The sequence below is a fragment of the Python bivittatus genome, unplaced genomic scaffold (genome assembly GCF_059951505.1).
Source record: "Python bivittatus isolate LINGU-HERP-01145 unplaced genomic scaffold, Pbiv_v1 ctg000350_np1212, whole genome shotgun sequence".
Lineage (NCBI taxonomy): Eukaryota > Metazoa > Chordata > Lepidosauria > Squamata > Pythonidae > Python > Python bivittatus.
In genome coordinates this window covers 791,440-814,503 of record NW_028277074.1, presented here as the reverse complement: position 1 = coordinate 814,503, position 23,064 = coordinate 791,440, and the positions used below count along the sequence as shown (strand labels likewise).

General features: G+C 35.8%; 1 long non-coding RNA gene across 2 annotated transcripts in view; it reads left to right on the top strand.

The window, feature by feature from the left end:
• The window catches only part of LOC112542741 (uncharacterized), a 107,277-nt gene that overhangs the window by 5,316 nt on the left and 78,897 nt on the right, over nt 1–23,064 (top strand). Inside the window, exons 2-5 of one of the 2 annotated variants that reach the window (XR_003086356.2) lie at nt 9,939–10,095; nt 19,100–19,216; nt 19,699–19,757; nt 20,641–21,072. This is a non-coding gene — a long non-coding RNA (uncharacterized LOC112542741). Of the gene's footprint in view, nt 1–9,938; nt 10,096–19,099; nt 19,217–19,698; nt 19,758–20,640; nt 21,073–23,064 lie in introns of those variants that run through there. The other variant, XR_015796722.1, reaches the window with a different exon arrangement.

Sequence of the window (23,064 nt, the reverse complement as noted above, 5' to 3'; positions counted from 1 at the left end):
TTAAAATGAAGATTTAGAATAGTTGTCAGTAAGAAAGTCTTTCCAATGCATTATTTCCCCTGTGTGAAACCTATTAGTATGTTTGAATTAGTGATAGGTCCTGTGGTTGTTAAAAATCAACACAAAATGGTTTGTAAAAATCAACTCAAGCATTCATAATAAAAGTACACAAAAGCATGAGCATGATCTAGTCCAGAGTTGCATTTCTCAAGCTTCACCATCAGTAGCAAGTTCAAAGGAGTGAGCAGCAAAGCATTATTAAAAGACGGATATCATTGCAAGTATAGGTACAGAATATTTGAATTTGTTTCAGCATTTGAGCCTTATAAAATGGAGATGCTTGGCCTCCACACATGCTGGTACTGATAAGACTGGTTGCAGAAGGGAGTGATGACCAATTGCTGAATAAGCCATTTTCCCAAATAGGCCAAAGCTTCTGAGAGACTCTTTCAAACAATCTGGCACTCATATGCCTTTCTACTGTTTGGTTCTGAACATAGTAGTGGGCATGAATTTGGAAGCTGCGCCAAAAAGGCTGAAGAAGTTAGTAGGTAGCTCTGAGCTAGGTACTTACTGATCAATCTTGGCATCTTCTTTATCCAGCTCCTGCTTTTCCAGATGGTAGAGGATCCATCTGAGAAAACTACGATGAGGGAACTCTGTGGGACAGGACTTCAGCTATTTCCAATAACTGTAATAGTGACGATTCATAAGACAGAATCTTTGACTCTTCTGCCTTTTAAAATGCTTCCACAGATTATATTTAGTTTTTGTGTGGTAGTAATAGTAAGAATTATAACAATATTTATTTCTTGCTCCTGGTTCCCAACCATGGGTTGTATTTATAGTATCATCATAGATGGTTAGAATATTTCCTTTGCTACATGAAATTTGTATCCTAAAAGGTGCTTAATAGATCTATTAAGTACATGTATCCATGATAGGATTCCATCATTTTCATTAACCATTTTTGTCACCTGAAAATAGATGTCACAATAGAATGCTTGTTCATCCTTTGTTTTCAAGAATATTCTTACTTTTTGAGCATGGTGTGAAACAACAATTCTAATATGAACATTGTCAGATAAAGCTGTATATTGATTGATTTTTCTTTACAGTAGTCAGTCATCACAGTAGATACTATGAAAGCAAGCCAAAATGAAATAATGTTTGTACTTTTCCTCCCAAAAGTAAAATTCCCATGTTGGTGGAAATAGTATTTATAGTATTATAATTTCTTTCAGGTGTTTTTGTTTTATAACAATTATGGCAGAAACTTTTACATATACAATTTTAGCGTTTATTTATTTTGATTTCTATGGCTATTGACTGATACACATGACCTGAGTGGCTTACAAAGGTTAAAAACCACAATTAAAACAAGAATAAAAATGGCTATGACTGGGATGGGTGGGTTATGGGTAGGGGACCCACAAAAGTTAATAATGCATAATCTCAATATTATTTTCATTACCAATCATTATATCATTTCTATTATTATAATATTATTACTGATTTAATATGACGTTTGTTATCTGTACATTTCTGTCTCCAATTCTACCACCTTCTCATCAAAGGTAGGGAAAAATAAATCTGATATTGAGAATCTTACTACAACTGCAGAGTGTAATTGTGTCTATGAAATAGCAATACTGTACTTTAATAAAGATGGAGCTATAAAATTAATGTAATGATAGCTTTTATTTGTTGCTCAAATTCAGCCATCAACCAGCAACACTGATTATTCTCTTCTTATAGATAGCTTCCTGTTTGTGAGAAGTTTTGAAAACATAGTTCTTCATTTTTTATATTTATTTATTTATCAAAATTGTCACTACCTCTCTCATTAAAAAGTGACTCTGGGTGGTTTACAGAAAAGATAAATATTAATTAAAAATACAATATAACAGTAGTCCTAAATAAATAATAAGTATATTCCAAGGATTGATGGTAACTAGAGAGTATTAGGCTTGGGGAATGTCATCAGGGTGCCAGCCATCTCCAGGGTTGGTTAAAACTCTTCTTGTCCCATGTAAGCTGGCAGAGCCAGGTCTTTAGTTCTTTCCAGAAAGCCAAGAGGGTAGGGCCCATTGCACCTTTGGGGGGAGAATATTCCAGAGGACAGAAGCAATGGCAGAGAAGGCTCTCCTCCTGGGCCCTGCCAGCTAACATTCTCTCACTGATGGAGTCCTTAATATACCTTCTCTGCCTGACCGGCTGGGACAGGTTGATGTGGGATGGGTTGATGTGATGCGGGTGAGATGTCCCTCAGGTAGCCTGAGCCCATGCCATGTAGGGCTTTATTACCTTTAAAGCCCTACATGGCATGGGCTCAGGCTTCCTGAGGGACTATCTCAACACCTTGAATTGGACCTGGAAGCAAACTGGGACTCAATGCAGCTCCCACAGCAAAGGTGTTATATGTGCCATCCTTGGGGCATCCAAGATTGTCTGTGTGACCACATTTTGAACCAGCTGCAGCTTCCGGATACTCTTCAAGGGTAGCCCCATGTACAGCGCATTGCAATAATCTAAACGAGAGATGACTAGGGTGTGAGTGACTGACCAGAGGGCCTTCTGATCTAGGAAAGAGCGTAACTGGTGCACCACGCAGAGTTGAGCAAAGGGCCTCATGGCCACGACTACCACCTGCTCCTTGAGCAAGAGTTGCGAGTCCAGGAGGACCCCCAGATTATGCACCATCTGTCTGGGGCAGTGCAACCCCATCCAAGACCAAAGATGGTAAATCCTCAAATATAGAAGGGCCTCCAATCCACAGCCACTCTGTCTTACCAGGGTTCAACTGGTAAGAAGCTTGTTGTACTCCACCCAGACCCCCACAACCTCCAGGCACTGCAAAAGGGTGGTCATAGCATCACTCAAGTCACCTGGGATAGAGATGTATAACTGGGTATCATCTGCATATTGATGATACCTCATCCCATGGTGGTGGATGATCTCACCCAGTGGTTTCATGTAGATGTTAAAAAGGAGTGGAGAGGGTACTGAATCCTGTGGCACCCCACAATGGAGGGGCCATGGGCTGGACCTCTCACTCCCAGTCAACACCAATTGGGATCAACCTTGAAAGAAGGAAGAGAACCGGTGCGAAACTGTGCCATCCACTTCCAACTCCCTAAGTCAATAAGTCCCTAAGTGATAGTATTGAAAGCCATTGGGAGGTCAAGAAGACAAGGATGAATGCACTACCCCCATCCCACTCCCACCAGAGATCATCCATGAATGTGACCAGTGCCATTTCTGTCCCATATCCAAGCCTGAAACCTGACTGAAAAGGATCCAGATAATCTGTTTCCTCCAGGATCCTCTGGAGCTGCAACAGCATCTACCTTCCCTAAAAAGGGGAGGTGGGAGACTGAACAAAAATTGTCCAATACGGCGGGATCCAGTGATAGCTTCTTGAGGAGGGGATTCACCAGCGCCTCTTTGAAGGCTGCTGGGAACACTCCTTCCCCCAGGGATGAATTCACCATCGCCTAGACCCACCCACATGTCACCTCCTGAGTAGGCTTAACCAGCCAGGAGGGACATGGATCTAGTTGAAAAGTGGTGTCACTAACTATCCGGAGGACCCTGTCCACTTCCTCAGGTTCAACAGGATCAAACTTTGGCAGATAACAGGGTAAGTCTGTACCCTGGGCATCTCTACAGACCATGCCTCATGGTTGGCATCCAAGTGGGGCTGGATCCAAATGATTTTATGCTCCAGAAGACCAAAAACCTCCTCTGCGCTGCCCTGTAAATGGCCGCTTTTCCAAGAAGGATTGGGCCACTGGGAGGAATTCTGCAGATGCAGTAAGAATGGAGAAATATTGATGTTTCACTGTTACTGCCACAAGATATGCCTTAATAGTGGCTGTAGCCTGTGTTTGGTTGGGTTTGGTTCTTGTTTTCCTCCAGCTCTAGACATCTCTTAATCCTTTTCAAGACCCTCAACTCCTTTGTAAACCACAGGGAGTGTTGGGCTCGATGGGTCAGGAGAGGTTGCATGAACGTGATCTTGTCCAAGGCCTTGGCTGCTTTCCTATTCCAGTAGTGGCCAAGCAGCAGACCCTTGGGTATAACCCCCAGCACCTTATATTTCAAATGGGTTTTAGTGATAGGCTGTAAAAATATCTGGCAGTGGCTTTAGAACACTATTTTTTGTCTTCAGCTGCTTAGAATAAATTCAAAACTTTTCTTAAGAAAGCAATTTCAAAAGTGTTTGAAATATTGTAAATAGGGGACAATGGAGATTAGCTGAATGTTGCTTTTGGACATATTTTGTGTAGTTGATGCAAATTTATTGTTTCAATTAAATTAAATATAATTAGCTTTGCAACTGTAGCCTTCCCCCAACTGGGGAAAACATGTCCATTCATCAGATTTCACACAATGGAAACAATACTGAATATAAAAACTAAACATAATTATTAACAGTAGCAATGTCAATATAGCATCCAAGTTTAAACTACTCAAACATCCTGTATTCCTAATGTACTTAATCTTCTTGTGTCTTAAGAACCTCACTAAATATTGTCTGTTCTGTCACTTGTTCACTTTCTCTCATGAATTAAATAATCAGCTAGATGCATCCTGTTTGCTGCTCACTGTGATCTTGAAAATTTAATCACAGTATAATTTAATTGCCCCAATAGAAGCCCTCACAGTTTTTAATATGGTAGTTCTTTTGGAAATTAATAATCGTAACTATGTAAACCAGATTAAACTAAATATGGTTTAGTGTTTATTGACTTGAAATTTGTTAATTGATTCAATCAGCAGTACATGCTGTGCTGGATATATTAATCTCCTACTTATTTTCCTAGACCATAAAGTTGAGTGCTTTATGGGACAATAGAATCTTCTACAGAAAATGCTAGTTTTCTTGGATGCAGCCAAAGTAACAATTATTATGCATACTTTTTATTACTATAGCACTTTTCTATATTTTCTTAATATTGGTATAGTCAATTCATGGAGGGAGGGACTGAAACAATCTGCAACACCTCTATGTTAATAATTCCTTTTTGTATAGAACCCTCATGCATACAGTATATCACTGAGGCCTGACCCAATTCCCATTCCATGCATTAAGAATGAACAAAATTTGCATCTCCTTGAAAATCACTCAACATTTTCTAGTAATTATTCCTCTCTTAGTTTAATGTCCATTTTTCCTAGGTCAAACAAATTGGAGTTAACATAAGAAATTAACTTAATTCCTGTTTTTAGCTGCCAGATGTTTTATCACAAAAATGTGTAAACTAAACCCAAATGGACAAGACAATGTTGAGCTCACTAAATGCAAATGGACTAAACTCACCTCATAAATGAAAGTGACTTTTTAATAAACTCCAAACTTTCACAGCTAATATTGTTGGTCTATAAGAAATGCACATAAAATAAAACCATGCCAATTTGTTGAAAAAAAGGAAACTAGGCTAGAAGTATACAGCACTGGGAAAGATAGAGAGAGAGAGAGAGAGAGAGAGAGAGAGAGAGAGAGAGAGAGAGAGAGAGAGAAATGATGGTAAAATGATGGCAAGATGCCATGGTACCTGAAGAGTGGCATGGAGAAGGGACAGCCAAATAGCTAAATGGTGGGTTGAGGCTAGAGTTTTCACCAGTGGGGAACTACCCATCTCTAAATTCCTGCTTTAATGTTGCATAGATATTTTCTCAATATTTCCTCCTGTGCTCCAGCTGAATCAGAAATTAATTGGGTTAACGCAGAAGGATAGAAGAAACCTGACAATATGTTAGCAATACTGCACATGATCAATTGAAGAAACCCACAAATCCAATTTTATTTTCTATGCCTTTTTTATACTCAATGAAATCCAGGAGCAGTATTTGTTGCCATTTTACTTAGCATATAATCTCTCTTTAGATAATTCTGTCAACTCCCATAAGCACAACATGAAGCTATTCTTCACCAACATATTTATACAAATGTATTGTTGCAATGTTTGAAGGTAAAAATTCAAGCTGAGCAATTTGTGCTTAGAATGACCAAATAATGTGACTTCCAGGTTATTCCTACAGTAACGTTGACCATAAGACTATGGCATGGGGGAGATCAGTTTCATAGTGTATATACAGCAATGCAAATTTTTGTCTGGATGTGTCCATGCAAGCTTTAAACAATGTAATCAAAAACCTGTTACAGCGGTGAAGGGGGAAAGGCTGAGCTTGTCACAAAATTCATTTAAAATGTTAGAAAAAAAAAATAAGGATATATTCTGAAGGTAGGATGATATCTAACCAAAATATAAAACCATTCAAATATCAGACAGGATCTTGATGGGTAGTTTCCTTGACTTCTAATATAGAGAACAATGATGTTCACTGCTTAACAGTATTTAATTAAAAATATATTGTTGGTTTGGATGTCAAACCTATTTTTTATAATAATTTTTATTAAAGTTTACAGACACAAAAATAAAAAAATGAATACAAACTAAGAAAATATAAAAAGTAAAAGAGAAAAGAGAAAAAGTGCAGAGAAAAAGAAAAAATGAAGAAAAAAGAAATATAAGGAAATGACTTCCCCCTTCATCAAGACAAGTACAAATAATTTCAGTAACTTATCACCTTCTCTGACATTTCAACGAAGGAGCTCTTCTTTCCATATCTCATCTGTTATCTATAAACTGATTATAAAGCCTCATCTTTCAGTCCTAATCAGCAAAAGTCCATTAAGAGTTACCAGAAATAACAACATATATATTATTTTAACACATAACTTATCACTTTCTCTAAAAATACAGCAAAAGATTTCTTCTTCCCATATCTTATCTCTTATCTATAAACAAATCTTTAAAGCATTGTCATTCAGTCCTAGTTGGAAAAAAATCCATTTGGAGCCACCAGAAATAACAACACACACACACACACACACACACACACACACACACACACACTAACCTTGATCAAATAAACCCACTTTGGATTCCTTCTATTTACTTTTAAGATTATTGATCTTTATTCTCTTCAAATAGTGTCTCACATCGATTTCTTATCATTTTCTCTTTGCCTCCTCTTTTTTTTTCTCTCTCTCTTGACTTCCTCATAAGTCTAACATGTCTTCTGTAAACACAGGAAAGTTATCCAAGTCACTCTTCTGATTTATTATTTGTACATATCCCTTAATTATTAAGACATCAGCCAGTTTCATTTGTAAATCCAGTGTAACATCATTTTCCATATCATTCTTGTAGCCTGACATTTTAAAATCCACTTTCAGATCAACATTCTAATCAGCCTCAGTCTTTATTTTATCCAGTAAAATCTGTTTCTCTTTTTTATAACTTATTTTGAATCCATTTTTATAATAGCAGACAATCTTAAGACTAATTGCTGAGTGCATTCTTCTCAAATGTCCTTGAATTCTTCTGTAATCAATTAATATTGCTCCATTCTACATTAACGGATCTCTTATTTAATTATCATCTTTAATACTTTCTGGTTCCCTCTAGTCAACCTTCAAAGTCCCCTCTTATCATTTTTTTTTCTAATCAGCAACACTTTCCCATGAGAAGGTTTCTTGCAGTTAGTTTCAAAATCTTCATATATATATATATATAACATTTTAAACAACCCACAGGAAGTATTCTTGCAATTAAATTCAACATCTTATTTCAAGTCAATCAGGCCCTTTAATCTGTTTATAACTTTCCAAAATCAACATTCTAGTCACCCTTTTGCTGTTTATTCAAAACAGCAAACATTTAAGGAATATATATATTCCTTAAATTTGCATGACACTTCTTTCATCAAGGATAGAAGGAAACTCACCTGGTGTAATGAAACATGCCCTTTTGAAGGTTCTTAATATCCAAAAAGCCATTAACGAGCAATTTCCAGAAATGATTAAGAAAGGAAGTATGCAAACCCAGTGTCCTTTTGAAGGCACTGAACTGCAGCTCGGGCAAGACGACTTTCCCCTGGCTCCAGAGCTATAAAACCCACTAGAGACAGCAGTCTTATGATCTCCTTGCAGGAAGCCACTGTATGGAGTGCTTGTGAGTGATCCTGGTCCTCTCCTTGTTTTAGAGGAGAATTCTGAGGAACCAATCCTTTCCCTGGTACCCTTTCCATTGCGGTCATAAGCTCTGCTCTCGCAGAGCCATCTTCAGTCTGCTGTTACTTCCCCAGAAGTCGGTGTCAAAAGTATTTTTGAATATAATCACTCATAGCCAGATAGATTCTTCCGGGTTATGATATCTGGTTTCAACTTCCATCCACTGAGCTATCTTATCACAATGCCACATACAAAAATATTTATGGTGAGGAAGTTATCACTGTTCACAATGCTACATTTCCCCTGGGAATGGATCAAAATTGCAAGAGAACTAGAAAGAAAAAGAAGTGGGAATTCATATCATATTTTCCAGCTTGTAAAATAGCTTAATATTGTTTCAAATTTTCCACTGTCATTGAATGGCAATAAATCTTTGCTTCTTTTTTTCTTTGGGGGAGGAGGAATTAATCTATGGTGGTATGGTCTGGAATAATATTATATTAACTCCATGTCCACATCTCAGATAAGGTACATAATATTTGATCTTCTCAAATTGATCAATACTTTTCTGAGTATCAGTTTATGCTAAAAGCCATTTAAAAAACCATGATGAAGTAAAAACATGCAAAATGATCAGTGGCTACATACCTGTTTCACCACCATATTTTTGAGTGAAGGATACAGTCCCATCAGAAGTAACAAAGAAGTTTCATCATTCAGTATCTGATGGTTTCCATATCTGATGGAGTTATATGAATATTGTTGCTAAATACCCATTTTTAACATAATCAGCCAGCCCAAAATAAATATTTTAAAACTTTAATGTTACATTTTATATTATAATACATGAATGAACAACAATGAAAACCCTTGGCAATTTTTTCCATTTACTTAGAGCAACATGGAGTGGCTTGCAAAGAACTATAGAATCAAGAGTCTAGAGACTTTTTGATTGATGGAAGGTTTCTCAAAGGGAGAATCCACTATTTAGCTTTTCTTTAAAAATAGTATTACTAAGCCATTTTTAAAATATACCAAGTCTTTATATCAGACTTTTTTTTTTAATATGACATTTTAAGATTTGGAAGATTTAATCTAATTTCTTTAGTCACAAATGCAATTAATGGAATTCCTGATTCCACATTCTTTTATTCTATTTCTTTTTGCTTTCCTTCTTTCCTCTAATAAACAAGAGAAAGTATGACATTGATATAGAGAAGGTAACTGGATCAAAAGTAGGAAGTGTAGAATAAGCTTTTTATATAAAATATAAAGCAACTGAAAAAAAAATAAGCTTAATAACAGCTAGAAAATACTTGACTTCCTAATGGATAATTTGGTTTTCTGTTTACACAAAATTTATATTATACCACTTCAGGTTTAGACTTCATTCTAATCTAAAACATAATTATCAACAAGAGCATTCTCCCAGCAGACATTGTGTCAAATTGACTGTGTAAATTGGTATTAGAACTGTAAGCATTAGCTATTGATTTAATCTATCCAATTTCATCTGTGCTAATAACTACAAACAAAACAAAACAAAATATTCTGTGGTATAGTATTTCAAAGTAATTGAAAGATAATTGATTATCTGTACTTAGTTTTGCTGTCCATATTTGAACTCTAGGTAGAAGTATAATCTAACTCTATTTGTAGCCAAAGATTTGGGATATATCTTTGGGAACAGAAACGGCTTGTTATCTATTTAGAATGTATGATTTGTCAGATGTGCAGAGAATGTACTACTTATTCAGAAACAATCTTTTAATTCAAACTTTATGAATTTTTATATAATTTTTATCAGGATGATTGGGAGATCTGTTTTTCCCCCCAAATCCTATTGGTATAAATTGCATTTTCTGCCTGTTTCCTAATTTGGTCAGTGATTTTTTTTGTTTGTTTGTTTTAGTCATTGCGAGGTTTGAAGGGGATGGTCACTTGTAGTGGATCTACAAAATCAGATTTTCCAGTATGACGAATTCTCATTGCCTGCAGAGAGCGTGGACAGTATTTCTAAGATGAGCATCTGCCTCCGAAGTTCAACATTGGTGTCACCAGAATGTTTGGTAGGCTATTGCATTGCTCTCACTCCGAACATGTAAACATTTTTACTCCTAAAAATGGCTTCTACTAGAGGAGACTATGATTCAGACCATATTAACACACTTATTGAATAAAATAAGGCTTATTGAATAAAAGGCTTATTGAAAAAACAGTAGATAAACTTGTCTAATCAATAGATAAACAGTGAATCAGACTTGTATAATAAAAGCACAATGAGTTTGAAATCATGAAAACATACACACATTTAAACACAAACACAGCAAGTCCATGTGCAACAAAATAAATAAAAAAAGTACAACAAAAAGATATAACTATCAGCAATGAGCCTACTGAAAACCATTGGGGTGGGTCAATTTTAAATTCTGAACTACAGAATTACATTCTGTAGTTTGGAAGAAATGTAACATAAGACTGTTTGGGTGACAATGTTCTCAGAACAACCTGTCCCATAAACATTAATAACTGAGCAAGTCAGTTCACAGGATGTGATCTTTTGCAGTAGTGGCTACTATTTGTGTAGAAGTTATCTAACCTTTTAATTTTGTTTTGGAAAACTTTTTTTGTTTTGTTTTTTAAGATCCTCATACTGTTTTGAACACACAGTATATCCCAAGGCTCATATGGGCTTAAATGATGGTAAATTGAAATCAATCGTTTAGGACAAGAAATCTAGAAAAAAAAAAACTCATTTATATGAAGAGTGATTTTATAAAATAAAATACTGAAATTTGGATTTCATTGAGTATACTGCCATTTTGCAATTTTCATAATCTATATTCCTTTTTCAAATGATTAAAGGAAATATTGATAAGAAGCTGATCTAAAGAATTAATAACCCTTCTTCATATTATATTTTTACCACAGCAATTTTACCTGCAACTTTCATACTGAAATTTTCCAGAGAATTCATGTTGTCATGTGTATAAGAGCAGGAAGGTAAAAAAAAAAATTATCTTTGTCCCAACATTTCTGAAATGTACCCTGCAGCCTATGATGTAGAGAACACTGTACAACTATTGTGAAATGGAGCCAAGGTCTTGCCATGGTGCCAAAATGGTAATTTAATAATTTTATAACTGTGCCCATTTTTAAAAAAAAAAAACTTGGTCAGTCACACTCCATAGAGAAATTAAAGCCAAAATTATAAAGTTGAAAGTCAGGAAAGGTAAAAATCCACCATTATACAATAGCCGTAATACAGACAAAGGAAAGATACAAGTTTTACATTAAAACATTCTAAATATGTTAATACATTTAAAATAATTTATATCAAGGAATATCATAGCAATACTTGTTATAAATATACCAATATTGAAATAAAAGTTCATTTTATAACATTTATCATTCCCTATACACTCAGTAGGATTTTCAACTATTAATTTATAAGAGTATTATCTGTGATAAAATAATATATTTAGATCCACAAATGAAGAAAGTTTCCTTGGAATAATTCCCCCCCCCCAATTAAAAAAAATGAAACAATACCTGAAACCTCATTTTTTATACATTTCTTTAGAAATATTACAGCTATAGAAAGTATATGAGATTTATTCAAGTTAATTGATTAATTATGTGCCGTCAAGTCATGGTCAACTCTTAGTGACTGTACAGATAGCTTTCTCTAATACGTTATGTCCCCAGTCTGGTCTTTCAGGTCTTCCAATGGTGCACCATCGCTCCTATAATTGAGTCTATCCACCTTGCTGCTACTTGTCTTCTTTTTCTCTTTCTATCTTCCTTTCCCAGCATTATAGAATTCTCAATTATGCTAGATGTATGCATAATGAGTCCAAAACGTGATAATTTGAACCCAGTCATTTGTGCCTTGAATGAGAACTATGGACTGATTTCTTGTTATTATGGACTGTTTTCTTATTTCTTATTATCAATTTGTGGGTTTTTTTGACTGTCCATGGTATTCTCAGTAGTCTTCAACAATTCAGAAGTATCAATTCTCTTTCTTTCCTGTTAATTCAAAGTCCATCTTTTGCTTCCATAGAGGGAAAAGACTAGGAACACCACTGTCTGCATGATTCTGATCTTTGTAGATATAGACAATGTAATTTTGTCTTTGCACCTTTGGATTTTCTTTTTCTGCATGGCAGCATGTTTCAAAGGTTTTAATCTAGCCATGTCAAAAATACATTAGTACTCGAAAGATCCTCAGCATTTCCTCAGTAGCATGTTGAGTGTCATCTGATCTGTAAGGACCATCATCTGGCACTATATCCTCAATAACTTTATATCGCTTGACCAGGAGTGGTTTACCATTACCTTCTTCCATGAGTATGATACAATGCCTTTGCCACTGTTGTGAAATGATCGTCTGCTCACTTGTTATAGGTGTCTGCTTGCTTTTGCTGGGTAGTTGGGATATCCTTCATGCCATGGCTATGTCAGCCCTTTGAGGTAGATCAGCCTGAGAAACCAAAGTTATGAATGTTAATACTACTTTAATGTAGGATTACAGTAACAGAATCTTGCAAGTCTGAATGTGCCTTTCCCCTCTTGCCTTTATATTTAAGAAAACTAGGAAGGATCAAATCTGAGACATTTTCTCAAACTACATTTCTGCTTTGGACTCACATTTCTTTTATCTGACGGTTACTGGGTTACGCTTTTTCTTCTATTCCTCAAGGTTATTCTTACAGGTTGACTTTGCTGGGATTAGATAATCTTGGCATACACTCCTAGCATTCTTCACTCAACTGTCCCAGGAACACACACACACACACACGCACACACATTAATTAATTAATTAATTAATTCATTCATTCATTCATTCATTCATTCATTCATTCATTCATTCATTCATCAAATGTATCTGGCTGCCCATCTCACAAAAAAGTGATTCTGGGTGACATATAATAAGATTATAAAATAGTTAACATATAAAAAAATTAGTATTAGAAAAATTAAAAAACCACAAAGTCTGAGAGAGGACAGCGGATGTAAACAACAATGGACCAACCGAACACACATACTGCCATAAGGAGACAACTCATAAAAACTTGAGGGACCAATTAATAGAATACTTCATAAATTACTAAAATGTTCTATAATATCAATTATAGAATACATCATTATCAATAAGACTTTGTGTATGTGTGTGTACCTTCTAGTCAGTGTTGACTCCTGGTGACTGCCTGGAGTAATCCCTTCAGCTTTCTTGGCAAGATTTTGGAATACCACTTATTATCCCTAATGATTAAGAGAAAAATTTGTTTCAGAATTTTTTTGCTTGCCATATCAAAGGCATTTTCTTCATGCAGCAAAATTACCCCTGCAGATTTCATTTACTTTGAATATATATCCAGAATGACAGTTAGTAATCTAATAGTTTGAGGCTTTTGCACCCTTTTATAAAATAGATTGTGCAGAATGGTAATATCAGTTGTAATCCACATGCAAGGATTGCTGTCAATATTTTTCCATCAACAAGGAAATTGGAATACAGCTTGCACAATCAGCAGGATCTTTACTGGCTTTCAAAATCGGAGTTATATAAGCCTCACTAAAGGAGATTTGAAAAACTTTATTAAAATGTTACTGACTGATCAATCATATTTCTGTACTGTTAAATCTTACAGCTCACAGTGGTTTACAGTGATAAAGCAACAATTAAAATACAACAAAACCATAAAAATTATATACAAATGATTGCAACTAAAATGGTAAAGCAATGCAATCACACAGGTACTCCCTCTGTCCTGGGTGACATTAACCTTCTAATGTCCTGCAGAATAGTTCAGTCTTTACCGATTTATTAAAAAGTACAAAGATTGGCACTAATCTCAACTATTCCAGGAGATGGGGATCACTACCAAAAAATAATGCTTTTAGGTCTCCCTCAATTTTCTCTCTTCTATGCCAGAAGCACCTAGAATGTTCAGTCAAGAAGAACGTACCCGATGGGTTAGTTCTACTTGGAGAAATAAGTTATATTTTAATACCAAGCCATCTAGGTTTTAAAGATTAAAATCAACAATTTTAACTGTACCCAGAAACCTATTGGAAGCCATTGCAGTGCCTGCTGTATATGTACTACGTTGTTCTACCTGTTACAGCCAAAAAGGTAATAACTTATCAGTTCTTTCATCTCCCCCCCCCCAACTTTGCTTTATATGATTCAGTGAATATTCTGTAAGCTTGCATGTATGAGAATTAGGTTTTGGAGGGATAGTATTCTGGTCTCATAAGGGATATACAAGTTGATCAAATCACCAACTACAATTAAGTGACCCATAGCCAAAAGACATTCCAAACATATACTACATACTATAACTAGAAAATCCATATAGGACCATAATAATTAATTAATACATATTAATTAAAGTACTATATGAACTTCATAAAGGAGTAAATAAACCAAAATAAAAGAAAAAAATAGGAAAGCAAATGGGTGAAAAATAGCAGATATTCAAAGTTGTTCATAAACGAAATGTATGAATCGCTAAAGCCAAATCAATAAAATGTATAAGAAACAGCTGCCATCATAGACAAAGGCATTGTTTGCAAGTAAATGGATCTTTACTCTCAAAGTCAAAAACAAACAAAGAAACCGGCAGAGATGTAAAAGATCCCAGAGAAAGCAAAGCTGTGCTAGGAAACAAATTGATACAAACTAATGTATTGAATTATGTCCTGAAGCTGATTGGCATTGAATCTGCTTGTTGTTAAATAAGATTTTAATTTTTCCAACTGGCCTAAAGAAATAGAGAGCCATATAAATTCTAGTTTCTGAGCAGTTTTTTCAAAGACCCTGAAAGTCTAAACATGTTCCAAGGGAAAGCCCTGGTGAGTTTTTTAAAGCCCTGAGCTTTAATTTTAGTTGATTGAAACAGATGATCAAATAATAGAGAGTTCTTGTTCTCTTCATTTTGCTGCATTTTCATATTTCAAAATTTGTACTCCCCCCCTCTCAATCTTTTGCTGATAGTACATTGGAATAGAAAAACAGCAGGGACAGATGTACTGTCCACCCTTTCTGATTTGCTTGACTTTCTAACCTTGGCTGGCCATTTCTAAAACACTTGAAACAGAATGTTCTGCGGTTAAAGATTCCATGAAAGAAGTTCTACTTTTAATATTGCTTCTTCCTGAAATGGCTTTTCCTAAAGGAAATAGTCCTTTTTAATAATAGATAGCTGGTTTTTAAGGGAAGCCATTATCTATTAGCCTTCAGCCACTCATCTGTAATACTAGAAAACACCAACACAAGAACAGAAGAAGATAACTTATAATGTTCTTCTACTTCGGATTTGGTTTTAGGGCAGAGTATTTTCAGCTCTATTCAAAAATACCAGAGATAGAAAACTAAAAACTTCTATATTAAAGAATAATCTGAGTGAAGCTTTTCCCTGTGCCATTCTTATAGCATTGTTGAGGAATTGATGAGATAACAAGTAGGAATTTCTGTAATTACATATTGGTTTGTATGTTAGATTTATACCCCATCTTTCATTCAGGAGTTCAAGAATCAGGAAGAATCCCACTGAATCATACCAAAAGTCTACCTAGTTGAGCAGACGTGTCCACAGTGGAGGGGAGGAGGGTGGGGAGGGAGGGAAATTAAAGCAGTGTCATGATGCATATGTGCATTGAGAAATTGCATGCATATACAAAAGGAGCAGAGCTTATGTCCTGAGGGCATGATACTACTTTTGTCATTTTGACAGAAGTCTCCAATGTCCCACAGATCTCTGTGGCTCCCCACTCATGTTTCACACAAAGATCAGTTAGGAAACCCACAAGCAAAAAATGGAAAAGGAAAGCACCAAATGCAAGTATTAATTAGATGTGTGTGTGCGTATGTGTGCGTGCACATGTGTTTATTTAAATACATAAAAAATGCCTGCATGCCAGAAAAGACAAGAGAAAGAATCATGTGTTATCCAAAAGAGAAAGACATCCTTATAGAATGTTCTTTATCACCAGGACTAGGGCTTATGACTGGCAGAGATGACTGGAAGGCTGAATTTACTTAGCTCAATGGCTTCTAAAAATTGGAACTATTTTTTAAATCTCATAGCTTCAGAAACAGAAATGGAAATATATTGCAATAGCAGAAAGGCCTGTTCCATAGACATGTAATTAGATAAAATAATGCTAGAGTCAAGGCCCATGAATAAAAAGTAGGGCTTTGGCTGGATATGGAATGAATAGCCTAGAAGCATTTTGGGTGGGAAGAAGAATGTGGGGAGTGACATAATATACTAGACAGCTTATCTTGCATCTTAGACAAAATAGAGTTGGCACAGTTCATTATTAAGGAATAAAACATGCTTTAAATCAACTGCAGCATTTTTCACTAGGTAAATAAGATCTATTTTGAAAGGGCAAGGAAAAAAAACTCCATAAAAACTGGCCAGGGGAGATTACATTTTGCCTTTTAGCTCATTCTTATAATCACATTTGGCACAGGGCTTAATAAATATCCAATAATATGGGCAATTGCCACTTCCTTTAATGACAAATAAAAAAATGCAGAAAGAACTTATTTTTGCAGGGCTATTAGCATAAAAATTAAGAATCTAACAAGAGAAATTGTAAATTGGGTAGGGGAAAGATTTTATATCTATGTGGTAGCATTACAGAAAAGAATTTAGGGATTAAACTAGGTAATCCATGGAAGATGACTCAAGATTTTACCATTGTTGTATAAAAGGCAAATGCTACTTTCTGTTTCTGTTTCTAGAAGCATTACTCACAGACCTCAGTAAATAGCTGAACTATTCAGCTGTTTCATCATGGTAAATACTGTACTCTATAATTCCTCTTTGTCACAAGGATAGGAAATCTGAGCAAAGATATAAAGGCAAATACATGGTCTTTGTATCAGACATATTATTTGGGTATAGGCTATGGAAATCAAGACAGTTTGTCTGTATTTTACCTTGACTATGGCCTTAGGATAGCCATAATCTCATTTATGTTAAAACAGGATGCGACATAGACCACAAAATATCTTGGCTAAATGATCTCATTTCCATCTAGGTAGATGAGAAATTCTCTGCTGAGTTTCCATCTGCTCTGCTATCAGCTGCATTATAAATAGATTGGCTGAGCAATGGTAACATGGCCACACGCCCAGAAGCAGCAACCCATTCCTTCCCTTTGAATTCTTTGACTCTTCCTTGGCATCAGGATCTCACATTGGCTGACCCCAGGCTTGCATAGTCCTAAACTGGGCCTGCGTCTCAGAACACCATTTTAAATTGGCTGATTCTGAATGCCATATTTAAATCAAGGACTCTGAAGCTAGTAAAGACAAAAAGGAAAGCCAAAGAGTGGGATGAAAAAATGAAACCAAACCATTGAAAGGAACTGGATGTTTCACCATGCTGTTGGTTTCTCAGCGGGAAAAGTTTCAGGTGTCAATTAAGGATGCTCCATACAACCCGTAGTAGTGAAATTGTCCACAAAATGAGAAATTATAGTTGTACAAAAAATCCAATCTTTTTTTTTTCCTTATGCATTGTGCACCACTTAGAGGTGTTCCACTGACATTAGACTTCTACTGGGAAAGTATCACATTTCTGCAGAATTCAAGTTGCAGCTTTTGTTTATTCAGTCAAATAGCCCACTGTGTTACAAGCCCCTGATAATTACTGTGTGCGACAAGGCAAGTGACAAGCAATTCAGCTCCTCTGCACTTTATAAATAATGCTCACACTGAGCCTTATATTTCATTGGCAGTTCAGGAATGGCACTGGTCAAATTTCTGCTTGTTCCCATTGTACAGTAGCCCTTTTATCTTTGTGGACTGTAGGCATAATAATTCCTCACCATGATCTTAGTTATCATTATTGTTATAACATAACAATAGCTGCATGGATGAAGAAAACATCATTGTTATAAGTACAGCAAGGACAAAATCTGAATTTGCTCTGCAACAGTTGACGATGTTTACACCATATCAGCTTCAGTCAAATAGTCATTTTATTCTCCATTATTTTTTATACACAGTCTAATGTATAAGACCCTATAATTCTTCTCTTGTGTATTCTCATACTCTGCTTAATTTTTATTAGGTTCATTGTAATTAAGAGAGAGGGGCCTGTCAAAGATACCCTACTTCCCCTTCTCCACACCTCATGTAAGGATTTGCTATAGCCTCAGTGGGTTTATTTCTCATGTGTTTCCCATGCAGGTCTTCAATTGGTTATGAGATAACATTCATCTTATTTCAGTCAGATTGCCCCATTTTTTTCAGATTAGGTTGGGGGATCAATGGATCCTAGTTTTAAAAAAAATGTTTACTTGAAGTTGAAATTAATCTATTAAACTATTTTATTCTGAGTCTATTGGACTCCTCAAAGTATATGTATGTCAGAAAGAATGGTCTATAGATTTTCTCTGCTGGTGATGTAAGAAATTTGAGGGAATTACTTATGAATTGGTGGTATCTGATTTTTGTTTCTTTTTGGAAGAAAGTTGTAACATGAATAAGTAGATATCTGGGTAAAAATTTTCAAGTTAGTAATGTCAGAATTATTTTGATTTATATTCCACAATTGGGGAATCTGACTTTTTCTGAGCAGCACTGGTTGGTGTGGGAAATAGCCAGAAGTATTACACTGGAAAAGTATTATTACCCTGGGTATCAAAAACTTAATTCAAGAAATATGTACCTTGCCCATTTTTAAAAAGGCTGTTTTTCCACTAATCAAAGAATGAAACAATATGTTTTACTTTACATAGAATTCAAAATGTTTTACAGGACTAGGCAATAGGTAATTTGTCAGATATTACTCCTTTTAATTGGTTTTTGTATATTTTTCTGTATTTGTCTCAAAAATTGCAATAATTTTTTTTTTAAGTTTTAAGGTGAAGATGAACAATTTGTAATGGAAGTGAAAGTAATATGTTTAAGTTATTAGATGTCAAAATCTACAAAACCTTATAAGCCCATTTGACCATATTGTCATATAAGCAATATGTTTACCACACAGTTATTTCTAGGTTCTATGATTAAGCCTTAATTTCTATTTTATTTTATTGTAGAAAATTGTATCTGTGGCCTTTGTTGCAATCAACAGTTCATTTTTAATCTCTTGGTTTCAAGAAATCCACATTACCCTGCAGATAATGTAATCTAAGTAATATATTGAAAGATCAAAGGTAAGATTAAGATCCAATGTAAAGAAAGATAAAACTTTAAGGGTGCATTTTAAGTCCATTTTTAGAAGATCACATAAATGCCATTGCTGTCACATTTTTCTTGTTTTCCTTTTCTTTTTGTTAAACTGAGCCTGCGTTGTTCACATTGCAGTCTGTTGAACATTATACATCATGAGATGTGGGCGTACCCAGTTCACATTTCAGTTAGGAGAATGATAATGTTCAGTTCTACCATGAAAATATGGCACACATACAAAGTAATTTAAATCCTTTTTCTTGTTGAAAAAAATAGTTCTGCATTATGAGTAGCATCTTAAGATTCTCTTCATGGAACAACACTAAATCTTTCCTTTTAAACAAGTCACTCACTTGTTGTGAGCTAAATTTATCTTTCTTAGATGTTCAAAGCTTGTTCATTTGTGTTTCCAGCAATTCAATTTTCTCCAAGACTGCAGCTTTGTTTCTTTGTTACCCTGATATAGTTGAAAGGAGAGACAGGGAGCTTGTGAGGAAATATCGCTGCCATCTGGGGATCGATTGGGTATGTGTTGTCTCCACTTCTTGCATTAGTCCTTTCTCCTTGCACTATGGACTCTGCAGAGGTTGATATAAAAATAATAAATTCTGTTTAACATGTCCCTATCACTTAACCAGGATTTGAGAGGAGCAGGTGCTATGTTGCAATTTTCTTTTCAGATTTTTCTTTGAGAGGAAAGATCTGTCTTCTCTTCAACACAAAGCATTCCCCTTTGTACCTTTTTTAATTGCTCTGTCTCCCTGTTGAAGATATATTGATATTTGCCATGTGATAGTTATTGCCTAGAAATCAATCTGGATCTCTGCTCTCCACAAAGGTATGAACAAATCTAAATGCATTAGCTCAGACTACAAAAATCCTACAGTCACTTATACAAATGCCAGTCCTCTGGGAACTATGAAATGTATTTCTGAGTAGACATGTATAGGACTGCACTTTCCAATGCAGAGGCACATCTTGCAACTTTTTGAAGCCCCACATCTGCTGTTGCTAAGTCTTCCTTTAAATACAGTAGCATATTATACTCCAGCTAGATGGGGGAGAATAGCCCCCAGTTACAGTATATCCTCACTGAAGATTACAGCAATGGTAAATATCAAAATATTTGCTTGCTCACCTTTATTCACTTGAGCTGTAAAATTATCAGCTTTCACAAGAAGCTAATACCAAAATGGCAATGCCAGTAGAACAATACAAAATGTTTTCCCTTCAGTACCATATACCTCATATGCGATTTTGTATAAATAAATAAACCAGAATTTTACAGGTTATCTGTTCAACCAGGCATGATATTTACTAAATTTCCAACTGTTCTATATTTTAAGCAATGTTTCAGGAAAACTCATATTAAACCATGTCAATCTGTCTGCATTTGTACATTTCTCAGCAACTCCCTCTTGAAGAACTTTGGTACGCTTATGCATGCTGGCTAGAGAATTAACTGAGCAGGTGTTCCCTACATGTGACGTTGTCTAGACAGACCTCTATCTGTGTACTGCATAATATTTTGAAAGAAAGCTCCTTCTCAGGATGGCAGTCATCAGGGATGGAGGGATACCTCTGCATGGACCAGGAAACACAGTCTAAAGGCAAGTTTGATTTGATCTGATTTTATATACATTTTCCCAACTGAGATTTTAGACCCATGTGTGAAGGTCCAGTTCACGGATAATCTTGATAGTTTGAAAAGGGAACTCTAATTCTCTTGCTCTTGTCTCTGAGGTATCAGGTACCATCTTGTATGGAACACAAGATGTGGAAAAATTCAAATTATTTGCTGCTCAGTATGGGAATCCCAGGGCAGATAGCAGTGCTAGGCTTCCCTGCCTGGATGTTGGGATTCTTAGGGTACTGATATCCAGCCTAAAAGACCTAGGGATTCTTACTAATTCCTCAAAGACCTATCAACTCTGGGTTAGTAATTCACATGCAAACCTTATCTGCAACAGTGGTGTCACCTAAGTACAAGACAAAATAAGTCAGCAAAACTTTTTCTGAAAAGTCCACAGATGCTGTATAAAGCAAGAGAGGTTGATCCAATTACACACACACACACACACACACACTTTAATTGAATTGTTCATACGAATGTGCTAACTCTTGGAGAGGTAGCTTTGGAAACTTTCTACTATTTCCATCTTTCTTTTCTATTGATTACCAGGGGCATTAGGAATAGAGATAGAAAAGTAAGAACTCCTACATTCCTCTCCTTGTCTCTGTTTTGGTTCCCTCTATTTGAAGGATTGATACTGTATTTCCTTCAGCTTGCTCTCTAAAGGAAGAATAGAAGGTCCCTCCTACATCTTATCCCCCCATCACTACCCCAAGGACTAAAAGCTCAAAGGTGTTGGCTTTATATTTATACATCTTAATAAACTTCATTTATTCTTGGACCTAATATATTATTCCTGAACTTTGGAATTTATTCCAAAATGTGCATCAGACTGCACAGGTCTGTGAATATAGTATTCCTCTTCAGTTCTTTAAAGCAGATTCATTATTTCCTAAGATCACATGAGACGAATCCGGAAAAAGGCACAGGTGCTCTAAAGAGCTGAGTTACATTCATGTTTCCACACATACATTCTGAAGCACTGTTTTGGAATCTAATCTAAAGTGCTACACTGACCTGTTAAATCTCTCTCTCTAGAGTCACTGGGAGTCAAGTGGCATAAAAATTATGATTATTATTATGGTTGGCCACACAGTCAGCCAGATGTTTAGACTGGATTTGGCATTTTTGTCCACCTATCAAGTCCTTCCCAAGGACCAGGTATAGGCAGATATTGTTGTTTAATAATATTAAAGGTATTGTCACAGGATGTAAGCTGTTCCAAGTAAAGCTGCCTTCTGCAATTGACTGATGGTGATTTTGTCAATGCTGATGGTGTTCAGGTGGTGCTCCAGATATTTTGGGATTGCACCCAAAGCGCCTTTTTCATTTTTCTATTACTTGGTCTATTGGCACTAACTTTGTTTCTTTTGCCACAGTCATTTTTTTTCCTGTTATCTCTAGGCACATGATTAGCCAATCATGTGGCAGGGAGTAGAATGTCTTCTTGTAATCAGTCCAAGCTACATTCAAGGTGGTCTTCCTTCTCTTGTCAAAATTTGGAGCTGATCTTGTCAATTTGGAGCTGATCTTTTGTTCCTCTGCTGTTTTGGCAGTTTCCTTTCTGCTCAAATGGAAAGAGCTTGTTTTGAACTAGATGCTATTGGGCTGCTTCAGCTACAACACTAGTTAGCAAGTTGAAAGTTGTTGGTAAGCAGGTAATTGGTCTGCAATTGCCTGGAGCTGCCCCTTTTGTTGGATCTTTCATTATCAGGTAGGTTAAGCCAGATATTAACTAATCTTAAATTTCATGTCCTTGCAGTATGCTTGGCAATGAATGGGTGCAGACCAGTCAGATGTTTCAACCAAAAACCATGTAGTTCATCTTTACCTGATGCTGACCAGTTCTTGATTTTCCTTGCCATTTTCTCCACCATTTCTGCTGTTATTACAAATTCTTTCATTTCAGCTTCTTTTTTATTCTTATCTATTCCTTTATCCAAGCTGCATTCTTGTTGTATTTCTTTGGGTTGTCCATAGCTGTGCCCAGAACTGCACTATTTTTTCTTTGTCAGGTGTTGTCTGGTTCATTGCAGTCTCTCCATTGATGGATTGGTAGAACCGTTTCTGATTCAACTCAGATTGGAGATTCTGCCTGAAATGTGCAATTTGAGCTTCATATCTGCTGATTTTCTTGACTGTGGCTATTATTTGCTGCTTTATTATTACCAGTGTTTCCTTGATCTTCCTTGTCTCTGT